This window comes from Hylobates moloch, unplaced genomic scaffold (assembly GCF_009828535.3).
Source record: "Hylobates moloch isolate HMO894 unplaced genomic scaffold, HMol_V3 SCAFFOLD_7, whole genome shotgun sequence".
Classification (NCBI taxonomy): Eukaryota; Metazoa; Chordata; class Mammalia; order Primates; family Hylobatidae; genus Hylobates; species Hylobates moloch.
This window is the reverse complement of record NW_026652282.1, coordinates 40,422,157-40,434,624: the sequence shown is the minus strand read 5'-3', so window position 1 is coordinate 40,434,624 and position 12,468 is coordinate 40,422,157.

Here is a 12,468-nt window from a genome sequence, read left to right as displayed (position 1 = left end):
CCAATGGGAGGAAGGAGGGATGGCGCACTGCTCATGAGGAAACATTTTGAAAGTTAGCACCAATCTTGAGTGACTGGTAAAGTGACTTGCTGAGAGCTGTCATCTGGTGCCCCTGGGTAGGTTTTCTTCTTTCCTGGGGCAGAGTAGCAGAGAGAAACTGACTGGGGAAGAGAGCTTTCTATTTCATTGTTTCTAGTTAACTTGAATTGTCTTGATATTCAGGAGAAGTGGAGACACTTGGTCTTTTGGTATGCTTCCCATTCAGTAGATAGAAGGACACATTTATATGAGAAAACGTAGTAGAATTTGAAGAAGAGAACAGGTAGGAAGGCTCAGACACCCTGGCAGAATTTCAGCCAGAATCCTTCACTGCAATCTGACCCTATGCTCCTAGGGGAGGATGGCCCTGGAAAAGATACTTACACTTGGATGTCTGATCACTTTAGGCAGTTCTAAGTGATTTTGAGTCCTGCTTTCCCATTTCTCCTTCCTTGTCAATTGTCTTTGATTCCCACCTCTTCTGTTCAAACAAGAGCATCTCTTCTTAAAATCCTTCCTATGCTTAGGACCTACTATGTTGTAGCTTTCCTTTATTATTATAATAAGGTTTATTCCTATTCTTGTTTCTGCCCCAAAGACAGGCACCTATCATTGAAACAATATCTGAAGAGAAACATGCTGTCAGAACTGACAACCTCTGAGACAGATATGACATAAAAATAGTCTGGGAACAGAAAACCAAACACCGCATGTTCTCACTCATAGGTGGGAGTTGAACAATGAGAACACATGGACACAGGGCGGGGAACATCACACACCAGGGCCTGTCGGGGGGTGGGGGTCTGGGGGAGGGATAGCATTAGGAGAAATACCTAATGTAAATGATGAGTTGATGAGTGCAGCTAACCAACACGGCACATGTATACCTATGTAACAAACCTGCGTGTTGTGCACATGTACCTTAGAACTTAAAGTATAATTTAAGAAAAAAAGAAGTCACTAAGCCTCTAACTGAAGAAAACCAGCTGGAAAGCAGTAATCAAAATAAAAGTTTCAGAAAGAAAACCAATTGGAAAGCAGTAATCAGAATAAAAGTTTCCACTGTCATTTAACAGTTTCTAAGCCTTTTTGGTGTCCTTTTGCAATTAGAGGTATTGGCGAAAAACAAAGCCGCCAAATCCAACACTTGCAGATAAAAGATGCAAAAGAATGTTGCCCCGATACTGACAATAAGCAACTGATCCACTTCAAGCACAGACAATGGATGTGGAGCACGGATTTGAGCAAGATATCCTGGAACCTAGAGCTGTAACCACTCCAGGTCCTGCTAGTCATCATTCAAAGGTCAGTCCATACCAGCAGCCACATACCAGAGAGTTATGGAGCCAACATGATGATCAAACTAATATCTGCAAGTAATACTAAGTCACACCTGTCCTTACATAAGATTGTAAAATCTTTGTGATCCAATAAAACCATTTGCTCAAAGAAAAAAAAAAGTCTGGGAAACATGTCCATTTTTCTTGAGAGTATTTAACATTGTACAGATATTTGTACACAGGCCTAATAGCATCTTTGTTTTACAGGAGTGACTGCTAAGTGGGCAGAAGGCTGGGAAAGTATCTGCTACATAGAATTTCTTATGCAAACAAAATTCAAGATACCCACATTAATTCTTCAACACACATACAGGTTACTTACCCAGGTGTAGATATGAGATTCCAGCCCACCCTGCCACTGTTCTTCCAAACTGAAATCTGAAAAATGGCAAGTCTAAAAGGGATAAAAGAGGTTCTTGTACTTCCCTGAAAAAGTTCTATTGGAGGAGGTATTTATGACGGTGAATAAGAGTCTCAACAATAGTTTACTGTAAAGTCTTTTGGAAATAACTTTCTCCAAAAGTCTCAGACCCTAAAGTTCCACTGTTAGCTGAGCAAGGGTTTCTCCACGCTGCTTTTTCTTTTCTTTTTTTAATTTATTTTTTACTTTTTTAGATGGAGTCTCGCTCTGTCGCCAGGCTGGAGTGCAGTGGCGTGATCTCAGCTCACTGCAATCTCCGCCTCCCGGGTTCAAGCGATTCTCCTGCCTCAACCTCCAGAGTAGCTGGGACTATAGTGCACATCACCACGCCCAGCTAATTTTTTTCTATTTTAGTAGAGACGGGGTTTCACCATGTTGGCCAGGATGGTCTCGATCTCCTGACCTTGTGATCCGCCCGCCTCGGCCTCCCAAAGTGCTGGGATTACAGGCATGAGCCACCGTGCCCAGCCCACACTGCTATCTATACTCAGAAGGATTCACATGACACTGGCATTTGCAATCATGATTAAACATACCTGATTCACTTAGACAACACGCCATGTTAGTAGACAGTTAAAAGGAGAAAACTGTAATTGTGTTGATAACAATAACTGAAGACAATTGTGAAAAGTCCTAAGATATAGCATTCTTCTTGGTGAAGCATGAATAATTCATCACTTGTAAATTTTAAGAAAATGTGCTCTATGGAACTTATAATTTTCCCTCACACCTGCTCCTCCCACTCCACTGTTCCCCAAGTCTCTTAACATCATTAGCCAGTCGTCTTCTGCCTTCCTCAGCACTGTACAGTGTGAGCCCAGAATACCTTCACCCAGTCCTGACACATTGTCAGCTAGAGAGAAATGGGAATCTCTGCCACCAACAGGTGAGTCGAGAGTTACTGATGCAGCCATCAACCTAACATCCTGGATGTCTCCAGCTGTAAAATTGAGCTTTCTCAGCACCTTCTGTTTTCACCCAACCCTTTTGGACTGGGCACATCAGATTTTTAACTGCCAGCCTAGGGACTAGTCTCTCAACCTGGTGAATTTCCACCTGCCCTTGCCTCTCCTACTCCTTGCTTTCTTCTCTTCTCAATAATTCCCCATCCCCATCCATACACACGCACGACTCACATGACACATATGCATCATTTGCATCACACATACATACACACACACACACACACCCCTTGGATACAGCAAGGGTCGTGTGTTGTTCTCTTCAGCTCCTGTTTCCCTGGAGCAGGATGTTACACAGAAATGCTCATAATACCTGTTAACTGAATTCACTGAAGAAAAGCCATTCCAAATAATGCCTAACAGAATGAAGAAAGGAGTAAATTGCTCTTGGAAATCTGATTCTTCTTATAAACTTGGAAGACCTAATTAGCAGAGAGAAGAAGAAAACAAATTAATTAGAAAACACTAAATTTGCACCAAGAGTATAAACAAAGCATAAGCACCACGACTAAAATTAAACCATAATATGCTTCACAGGGCCATACTGATTCAATAAAATGGGCCCAGAGTTCGGACTTCTCAAATAAATTATTCCCCAAAATGGATAAATGGGATTCTTTCCTCCCATGTTTATTTTTCACATGGAAAAAGCCACCTTGAATCAAAAAGTTTGGACAAAGAAAATGACCTCCTTACCCTACTCTTCACAATAATAGATATTAAGCTGAAGCTGACAAAAGCAGGAAGCTGTGGAAAGCTACAGCTGTCCTGATGGACATTCCATTCTGCTCACTGCTCAGGCCCCAGCTGTAAGTTTGTACAGTCAAAACAGTCAGGTTTCCAAATGGCCAGAAAAGGACAAACTATGAAATGTGAAGGCTCCTGTCTTCACTTTGAGCAGGAAATTCATAGAGCAGGCAAAACCTGACCAGTATCCATCTCCTCAATCTAGAAAACTCTTACCAGAGTCTTTAGCTCTAGTATTGAAATGCAACATTTTGCCTCAGTTCTCCACCCTACAACTTATCACACCAATTGCCGGCCAAAGCAGACAAGTCATCCTTTGGAGTTTGAATTTACATGGTCCAACCTCCAGCCAAAGGGCTTCTGGAGAACCCATGAATGGGCTTCAGAATGTCTGTGGACTCCTTAACTTTGTAAGCAAAACTTTAAGCTCATGTGCATTCTTCTGAGAAGAGGATTCAAAAGTTTCAGTAGACTCTCAAAGGAGACCCTGACACTCAAAAAAGGTCAAGACCATCAGGCTAGTCCTAAAGGGACTCCATGACTTCTCTGTAATTTCAAGGGCAAAAGAGCCATGAACTTGGATTTAAACCTGGGCTAGGTCTAAATTCTCAGCTCCAGTGCTACAGGGAATTTACACATTTTCTATAGACTAGATCCATGATGGTCACTTCTCTGGATTCCATTAGTCTTTGTTTTAAGGATTTGAAGTGAAATGGACATTTCCAGGACCTGGCTTGGACCAAATGGGTGCCTAGCACCCCCACCTTTGTGACTTTCCATCTACCAGAACTCTTTAACGCCAGTATCCCTGGGAGAAATTAAGCTATTGAATAAAGGAGGGAAAAATCGAGAAGGTGCTTGTGAGGGTGGAGGAGGAAATAAAGCTGAATGAAAGAAAAAACTGAGTGGGAAGGAAAGCATAGAGAGAGGAGAAGGAATTGAACAAGAAAGAAGAAGAAACATGGGAAAGAGAAGAGCTATGGGCTGAGAAGAGAAAACTGACATGAGGAATGAAAAGCAGGTAGAGGGAGGACAAAGTTATAAGAAAGACATAACCTCACTAAGAAAGAAAATAGGCAAAGAAGGTTATTAGGGGAAAAAAGGAAAAAATGAAAGAAGATGAGAAGTAGAAAGAACACAAGGATAACAATATCTAAAAGTTGTACAAAGCACTACTAAGTGTAATTAATTAATAGGATATCACCAAACAAAAGTAGGTGCTATCGATAATGTGATAGATCCTGATGTCACTTAGCAGTAGCCAAGGTAGACAAGCTTACACAGCTGGGCCAGAGAAAGTGTGGCATATGGCCCTTTATGTGGCCTATGGTCCACTCGTAGAAGAGTGGTAAGGGTGGGGATGGGGTTAATGCTGGGAAGATTGCTACCATCCTGCTGAAAACTCCCCAAAGGCAGTTCCATGGATCATTTGTAAGCCACTGGCTAGAGCATGAAAGGCTTGTGAGGAACCAGGCAAAGACACTGCACAGCCTGAGCTGTTATCTAAGAACCCCTGCTTACCTGCTTGCTTGAGTCATGCAGGCTCCTGGTAATAACAGCCTATTTACCGAACCTTCCCTGCCAAAGTGGGAGGGGAGACTGTATCAGATTTCTATTTGGGTCTGCAGGTGGGAGGGGTGAAAGAATAGGTATAGTCAGGGCAGGTAACAGCTTTGCAAACATGTGCAATAGTTCATGCCTGTCCACATGCTTGCCCCATAAGCACATGGCTGCATGGACCAGTGTGAGTTGATGTAAAGGGCTGTTCCCTGCTGCTCTGGGGCTCACCTGCATTGATATACATCATATGTCTAAAGTGTGAATGGCACCTCCATACATGTGATATCTTGTTCAGTGCACAGCTTGAACATGTAGACATGGCTGCTCCAACAGTAACCAGTAGTAGGCACTTTATTCATAAGCACAAGCCTCAGGCACTTTAATGCATTATCTTCAATCCTTAAGGATCTGGAAGAGTTATTATTAGGTTGAGAAGCCAGCTTGAGAGTACATAGCTAGGAAAGGACAGAGACAGACTCTAGCCTAGACATGGCAGATGCTGAGGCCCTAGCTCTTCTTCCTGCATTGAGCCGCCTTCCTCTCTTGGCAGCAGGGAAACTGCCCTGCTGTGAGGAGCACCCCATTTACTTGGGTATTGCAGTAGCCTCCTACTTGATGCTTCCTTTGTGTGTCATTCCCTCATGTCTAAGGAAAGTGCTTATATACCAGTAAGAACCTACTAGGGATCACAGAGGATTATTAAAATTTCAAGTAGTGTTTTTTACCATTTGAGATGGGCTTAAGAAGAGGGAAATATGTACTTTGTTAGAGAAATAAGTATATTTATTAATACAAGTAAAATTATTTATCCTGTTGATTTAACTTTATAACCCTGTAAGCCGTTGGAGCCCGAGTCTAAAAACTGCCATACCAGCCAGCCCCTCAGGTTTGCCTGGCCCCCATGAAAGCTTTAGGGGATAGGGGATACCGCTTTCCCACACCTTCTGATTTCTACATGAGAAATGCCACCAGCTTTGACCAGCAGCTGCAACTTTGCCTGTGCCTGGCAAGTTTACAAATTCACTGAATTTGCTTCTAAACTTTGTGGTTCAAGGGCTCCATCTTGAGGCACATTCTGTTTCTCTCAGTGCCTCTGAGTTGGGGAAGAGATACAAAGCATTATTAGAATTTTTGCTGCATAGCACAGTTGACTTCAATTTGCTACATGTTTTCTTTAGTGTTCACAGCAAAAATTCAGACTATAGGACAGTGACATGGGTTTGAGCAGATACAATGAACTCCTTTTTACATATGATGGTTCCTCCTAACAAAAAAATATTAAAAATCTTTTAACCATAACCACAGCATGGAAGTCATTGATTTGTTTGTGTTTACCATAAGCTATTTTCTCCCATTTTGGGAACAATTCTCAGAAGCCACATTATCTGAATTACTGGGTTCCACCAGAAAGCGCAGAGATCTGAGACCCTGCTTAAAGTCCTCTGAGTGTCCCTTAGTAATATTCTACTCCCAGTGGATCAACCAGAAATGCAAGCCATGATTCAGATCCCCAGATGGATGTGGGCAAGCGTCGTGGCATCAAACCCCTGGACCAACTAAGCACCCGACTGCACCCCAGACCCCCAACCCCACTAAAAAAGCCCTTGTCCTACCAGCCAAATGCTCTGCCTGTCTGATTCATGAAAAAGAAAGTGGAAATTCAATACCAGAAACCTTCTCACCCAAGAAATATCCCAAGTTTTTCCAGTTGTGCCAGGGTTTTAGGTGACCCCGGTTTTACTCCCCTCTGAACAGACCCTGCATCTTCACATTTCCATACCTTTATCCATGCTGTTTCTTCCATGAGAATCCCACAACCCTACCCCCTCCCACTGCCATCAACATTACAATTGGTTGATTAATCTGATTAATTTTGCAAGGCATATAGTTTAAGTAACCTTCTACCCACCCACTCAGCCACTGCAGGAATAACTACAAGCTTCTCCCTGTGTCTTTTCATAGAATTATTGTCAAACCTCCATTGTCACCTTCTTCACATGACATCATGGGACAATTTTTAATGTAGTTTTTCCCACGCTAGAGTGTGGGCACTCTCAGGTACCACCATATCCATCTGTGTATCTCCAGGTACCGTGTCAGTGTTCAGCAGACTATGGACACATAATATATTTCAGAAGACAATGTTGTCTTATCAACAACAGAAAATAGTATTAGCACAATAACTAAATGATGTACACGATGAAGCATCTGGTATAAGACCAGAAGGAGAAACAAAAAGCCAGGAAAAAATGTCAAAATATAAGGTACTGGGTTTTCTTAAGAGTCAACCTTCTTCTCCTCCCTGCCCCTGTCCCCCCACCCCCAAAAAACTTCTAATAGCTATCCCACAGGAAGATAACCATTTTGTAATGAAGTTTGGTTTTGAGCTTTTGTAGCTGCTTTTTTTAACAGGGTGGAAGATGAGGCCAAGAGAGGAGTAGGAGGACTCCCTCCCATGCCTAGAGCCTACTCAACATCTCTACCTGGATGTCTTCTATCCCCTTAAATGCAAGGAAACTCACTTCTTAACTAGGAAACTCACTTACAATAGGAAACTCACTTCTTAACCAGGGGTAGGCAAACTATGGCTCCTGGCCCACCAACCGTTTTTGAAAAGTTTTATTTGGACACAGCCATACCCATTTGTTTACATATTGTCTACATCTGTTTTCACACTAAAATGGCAGAGCTGAGTAGTTGCAACAGAGGCTGTTTGGCCCACCATGCTCAAAATATTTGCTATCTGACCCTTTACAGAAAATGTTTGCCCAGCCCTTGATTCTTAACCATCCAGATTGCCTTACTGACTGTGTTCTTCATTTTAACAGCCAGCACTGTTATCTATCCAGGACCCAAAGGTAATCCTTCTCTCCTATTAACTTTACCCATATAGCCAATCAATCGCCAATTAAAGCATTGCTGTTTCAACCTTCCAAGTATCTCTAGAACTTTTCTTCACCCTCATTCACTATACTGGTCCAGGGTAGCATCCTCTTTCACCTAGATAGTGTCCTATCTGCTCTCCCAACCACCGGTCTGGAACAACCTTTCTAAACCATAAATCTGATTATTTCCCTAGTTAAAACCCTTCAGCAACATCCTATCTCCTTTAGGATAAGGTCTAAACTCCAGCACAGCCCAAAAAGCGCTTTGTGACATCGTCTAGCCTTCCTCCCCAGTTCCAACTCCAGCAACATCCCCTGCTTCTCCCCACAGCCATTGTTCTGTCTCAGCATTTCCTCTCTTCCCACTTCAAGCCACAATGTGCATGCTGTTCCTTGGTGTGAATTCATCTCCTCCCTTTCCTGTACTTTTCATTTTCTGCTTCCATCTCCCACTCATTCTTAAATATTATGTCCTCCAGGAAACCTTCTGATTGTCCCATGAGATTAGGTCTCCCAACTATATGTTCCGATAGTGCCTTATCTATTATAAATATATAATAAATATTTTATATTATACATTACTATACTTATATAGTAGCCTAATATAAGTAATATATAATATACATTTTTTGTATATATATATATATATATATATATATAAAAAACAGTTTATTATAGATTTTAATGGCCTGACTCTCCTGCTAGGCTATTAGCTTTCTAAGTGCAAGGGTTGTTCGTTCTGTTTCCTGTCCCATCCATAGTGAACAGCATATAAGTACTTGATTCCACAAAGAATGCAGCTTTCCTACCCAAGACCTCTCTCATCTGTCAAACACCCACTTCTTCACCTTGGCTAATAACCTCTATGGCTGGAGTAGCCTCAACAAAGTGATTACCATTACCGTGTATTTGTTTTTCCAATCCACTCCCCATTTTCCCCTTGCTTTGCTCTGTATCATGGTGGTTTGAAGGGTGCAAATTATACTGCCCAGGCTTCTGGTTAGATTCAATTAGTGGGAGGCCCTGGTAAAAGACTAGAGAAAAAAGAGGGGGAAACCAATGTATTTCTCCCATGCTCATTCATGCTTGCCAGCTCAATCTCCCGCCTATCCCCCAATCCTTCTTTAGGTGGTATCCCTTGTAGTAATTGGTGATTGTGTCCCTCCATGGCCCCAGCTTTTGCTGGGAGGCTCCTGTCATGATTCTGGCCCCTCAAGGTGGCCTTGGCTCCTGTGCTCTGTTAACATTATCTTTTTCATAGTTCCTTCAGCCCTAGGGGTGCTTCTTTAATTTGCTCTTCAGGCTCTTCTAACACTTTTGTCATTCAATTGCCACTATTAAATGCCTTCAATTAAACTACTTGGTGGAATTTCTTTCTCTTGACTAGACTTTGACTGATATAGTTACTGAAGCTATATTTTCTTACATTTAGAATTTTACCTGACATTCATGTTATATTGATGAACAGCTATATTAAGCACATAACTTTGGTATAATCTCATTTAACAAAGACTAAAATAAAAGGGCATTCCCGAGAGGGAGTGTAAAATCCTAGCTTTATGGAAAGGCGGAAGAACCTTAAACATCTAATCAAAAGAACACCACATTGTGATACAAAGTTTAAACTCCAAAGTCTGTTGTAACTGTCAGGCTCTAATCCACAAAGTAGAAATGCAGAAAGGGGACCTGGGTGAAAAGAGGAAGGGGACAGAGGGTATTGGGAATGGTTTTTCTGGAAATATCAAATTCTTAAACCGATGACTTTAAGTTGAGAGGTAATTTTCGGCTTGGTACTGTGAAGCAAGACCCAGGCAGAAGTGAAAATGTCATCAACTAAACAGCAATTCTCAGCAAACTGCAGGAAACTGTTCCCACAGAGAATAATGCAGGAGAAATAACCTGTTCTTAGAACAGTGAGGAAACCATTTATAAGAGCCTGTAATAAAATAGAGCCTGACAGTCAAATGAAGCTTTAAAAGCTAAAATTTAAGAAAAAACAGATGTATAATAAAGAGGAAGAAAAAAATTCATGCACTTGGATCTAGGAAATTAGCCTATTTGCATTTTGATTTGAAAATACTATTTTGAAAATTTCATTAATTTGCGCCCCAGTAATGTGACTGTTATTTATTTTTATTTTTAAAAAAGCTTTTTATTTTTAATGTTTCTGGGTACATAGCAGGTATATTTATTTAAGGGGTACATGAGCTGTTTTGATACAGGCACACAATGCATAATAATCATATCATGGAAAATATGATATCCATCCCTCAATATTTATCCTTTGTATTACAAACAATCCAATTATACTGTTTTATTTTAAAATGTACAATTAAATTATTATTGACTATAGTTACCCTGTTGTGATACCAAATACTAGATCTTATTCATTCTTTTGAACTAATTTTTTTGTTACCTGTTAACCGTCCCTACCTCCCCAACTCACCCACTATCCTTCCCAGCCTCTGGTAACCATCATTCTACTCTCTGTCTACATTAGTTCAATTGCTTTGATTTATAGCTCCCACAAATAAGTGAGAACATGTGATGTTTGTCTTTCTGTGCCTGGCTCAATTCACTTAGCATAGTGACCTCCAGTCCCATCCATGTTGTTGCAAATTACAGGATCTCATTCTTTTTATGGCTGAACAGTACTCCATTGTGTGTAAGTATCATATTTTCTTTATTTATTCATTTCTTGATGAACATTTAGGTTGCTTCCAAATCTTGGCTATTGTGAATAGGGCTGCAATAAACATGGAGGTGCAAATACCTCTTCAATATCCTGATTTCCTTTCTTTGGGTATATACTAGGAATGGGATTGCTAAACTGTATGGTAGCTCAATTTACAGCTTTTGGAGAAACCTCCAAACTGTTTTCCACAGTGGTTGTACTAATTTACATTCCTATCAATGGTGTATGAGGGTTTCCTCTTTTCCACGTCCTTGCCAGCATTTGCAGTTGCCTGTCTTTTGGATATAAGCCATTTTAACTGGGGTGAGATGATATCTCATTGCAGTTTTGATTTGCATTTCTGTGATGATCAATGATGTTGAGCACTGTTTCATATGCCTGTTTGCCATTTGTATATCTTCTTTTGAGAAATGTCTGTTCAAATCTTTTGCCCATTTTTAATTGGATTATTAGTTTTTTTCTTATAGAGTTGTTTGAGTTCCTTAAATATTCTGGTTATTAATCCCTCGTCAGATGAGTAGTTTGCAAATATTTTCTCCCATTCTGTGGGTTATCTTTTCACTTTGTTGTTTCCTTTGCTGCACAGAAGCTTTTTAAATTTATGTGATTCCATTTGTCCATTTTTGCTTTGGTTGCCTGTTCTTACGTGATATTACTCAATAAATTGTTGCCCAAATGTCCTGGAGAGTTTTTCCAATGTTTTCTTATAGTTGTTTCATAGTGTGAGGTGTTATATTTAAATCTTTAATCCATTTTGATTTGATTTTTGTATACAGAAAGAGAAAAGGGTCTAGTTACATTCTTCCACATATGTATATTCAGGTTTCCCAGTACCATTTATTGATGAGACTGTCTTTTCCCCAGTGTAGGTTCTTGGCACATTCGTTGAAAATGAGTTCTTTCTAGATGTCTTGGTTTGTTTCTGGGTTCTCTATTCTGTTCCATTGGTCTATGTGTTTGTTATGCCAGTACCATGTTGTTTAGGTTACTATAGTTCTGTAGTATAATTTGAAGTCAGGTAATGTGATACCTCCAGTTTTGGTCCTTTTGCTTAGGACAGCTTTAGCTATTCTGGTTCTTTTGTGGTTCTACATAAATTTTAGGATTGTTTTTTCTATTTCTGTGAAGAATGGCATTGGTATTTTGATAGGGATTACACTGAATTTGTAGATTGCTTTGGGTAGTATGAACATTTTAACAATATTGAATCTTCTAATCCATGAACATGGAATATTTTTCCATTTTTGGTGTCCTCCTCAATTTCTTTCATCAGTTTTTTATAGATTTCATTATAGAGAGATCTTTCACTTCTTTGGTTAAGTTAATTTCCAAGGTATTTAGTTTTATTCGTGGTTATTATAAATGGGATTACCCTTTTTTTTCAGATTGTTCAATCTTGGCATATAGAAATGCTACTGATTTTTGGTATGATCAAAATAAGACTACCTCAAAGTATATAATCAAACTCTCAAAGGACAAGGATAAAGAGAGGATCCTAAAAGCAGCAAGAGAAAATTAGCAAATAACATAAAGGAGCTCCAATTCACTTGGTATTCTCAATGGAAACCATACAGGTCAGGAGAGAGTAGGCTGACATTTTCAAAGTCCTGAAAGAAAAAAAAAAAGAACATCCAATAATACTGCATCCAGCAAAGCTAATCTTCAAATATTAAGGAAAGAAATTATTTCCCAAACAAACAAAAGCTGAAAAAATTTATGGCCACCAGACCCATCTTAGAAAAAATGCTAAAGGGAGTTCTTCAATTTGAAAGAAAAAAACACTAACATGCAAAAAAAAAAAAAAAAAAAAAAAAAAAAA